The sequence below is a fragment of the Gadus chalcogrammus genome, chromosome 14 (genome assembly GCF_026213295.1).
Source record: "Gadus chalcogrammus isolate NIFS_2021 chromosome 14, NIFS_Gcha_1.0, whole genome shotgun sequence".
In the NCBI taxonomy this organism is placed as follows: domain Eukaryota; kingdom Metazoa; phylum Chordata; class Actinopteri; order Gadiformes; family Gadidae; genus Gadus; species Gadus chalcogrammus.
The window spans coordinates 11,850,694-11,853,193 of record NC_079425.1 but is presented as its reverse complement, the minus strand read 5'-3'; positions in this window follow the sequence as shown (position 1 = coordinate 11,853,193).

The window sequence follows — 2,500 nt, the reverse complement described above, 5'->3', positions numbered from 1 at the left end:
TCGTTTCGCTTAGCGTTTTCTCTCGGCCGCAGGGGAGGGCCTGCTGCTGACGGATGAACAAACCCGCCCTTCCATGAAAACCAGTCGTGCCCATTGAAGCAAGCTGGGAGATGAAAACTTCATGTAGCATTCATTGTCAAGGGAGTTGAAACAAATTTGTATCTGTATTTTCTTTTACGATTTGTGACACCATTAGGTGTTATTGCGGGTCTGAACGTCTCTTGAGTAGATAAAACCGTCTCAAATGACCAGGTCAGCCTTGATAGGTATGTTATTAACTTTGTTATCCCACTTAAACTCACTGTCTGTACCGCTTACCCTGTCACTATTGGCATCTTCCAATCATATTACAATGCGCCATCAACAGATTGTTTTTATCTGTTACTTAGTTAGTAGTTATCCGGGTAAAATTGTAAAATGTTTCAGCTCGCGTTTGAACGATTATGCAATTGAAGACATTTGTTTTGGATGGAGAGTTCGCAGGTGGTCGCTGCTGCGTGACTTCTGCCCCAGCTCACGTCTCCACCTAAGTGCACTACAGGAAGGGTCGCCAGACTTTTCTGTTTTCCAATGGAAAAAAAACATCCATGAACAAAGAATTATGTCATCATGTTTGCGTGAAAGTGGTGAGTTGCAAAATAATTGATGCTTGGCAAATTTGGAGCTGGGACGCCGGAGCCATCGGAAACGCCGAGCCCTAGTGGATCGGGAGCACCTTCCATTGATTATTACAGCAGCCTTCCCAGCCGAATTAAAAAGTTGACGGAACACTCATTAGCACAACGCAGATGGCTCCGGAGGAGCTGAGGGGTTAGAAGGAGGGGGGAAAGGGGTTGTCATTGACTGGATTGGTATCCCCATCGTTTTTTGGCCAACGGCAACTTTGTGCTACAATTTCTTTAGCTAGAGCGCATAGTTGAGCATGAGAGCATCATAATGAGCGATATAATGAAATGAGAATGAAAGCTTAACCCTCTCGGAGGCAGCCATCCACCATAACCCCTCCCCAGAGCCGCACGGTTCTACAGACATCCGCCTCTCAGCGTCAGTGTCGCAACGAGAATGGGACCTCAGTTCTGGGCTGAGTGGAAGGCATAACAAAGCACTGGTGGGCAGAGACTGGAAGAAACTTTGGAGTGAAAAAATTGCATGCATTAAGATCATAGAAAACGTTAATTAAAATTTTAAATCTGGGTTTGGGATTTGGGAGCTTGGGTTCACTGGCATTTGAATACGTTGCTGTACCGATCGTCGAGAGTGTTTGTTACGCAAGACGTCTACAATATACTTTTATGCATCTTTTATCCATCTATAATTTCCTCTTGAACCTTTAACCAGATGGCTGTCTTATACATTTCAACCCACGCACTTATACTCTCTCTCTATCTCTGCCCTCCCTCATTCGTCCTTTGACCACCTTGCATTTTCCAGGTGGTGACAATAGTTGTGATGTTGAGGGATTGATGTTTATTGACGTGGACGGAGGGTCACTTCAGGATGATGTGATACCGCACACACACACACCTGTCTTCATGAAACAAGAAACCTAGCCTTTTGGACTATTTCAAACTATATCTGACGCAAGTTTCTTGGACTTCCATAACAACACATGGACAAAACTAGTATTTTCTGGGCTGTAATAAGGTCATGTAATTATTTGAACACATGCTCGCAGAACTCAGTTGCCTAGGTATCCATCTTAAATCGAGTCTTGATGCCTACAGAGTCATCAACATTTTTCAGACGACAGCAACTTGTCTTTAATTATAGAGCTAACTCTTGGTACAACTCAAGCCCCGAGGTTACTGATGGGAAAACCTGCATAGTACATTTTAAACCATTACATGTGGTTTGCATATCCCATGGAATCACTCTTGATCCGCTCATTGACCTTCATAGTGGCTCCTGATTCGTTATATGGGAATCAGCGTAACATTTTACGGTTCATTGACATTGCTGCTTCAAGTCCTATCATTCGGTTTTATTACTTTGGCAGACGAGAGCAATCAAATCGTATAATATAACGATATTCGTGCTCCCACATCTCTGGATGCCTGGAATAAGGCATGGGAATATTGTTTATGAGGCTGAGACGGTAGCCTCACAGCTTGGGATCATTTGACCATGTGCTGGGTTTCCTGTTCAGGCCAGTTGACCAGATTGAAAAACGAATGAAGCCAATATTCTTCATTCTCTCCCTATACCTGTGGTCTCCTCCCCCAGGACTGACATGAGACATATTTTCAAAGCACAGCCTGTTCACACACACACACACACACACACACACACACACACACACACACACACACACACACACACACACACACACACACACACACACACACACACACACACACACACACACACACACACACACACACACACACACACACACACACACACACACACACACACACACATGCCTCAGTCCAAGTTGGAGCACGGCAGCAGAGTTAAGACCTTCATTACATGTGCAGGGCGAGACGGCAGATAGAAAGGT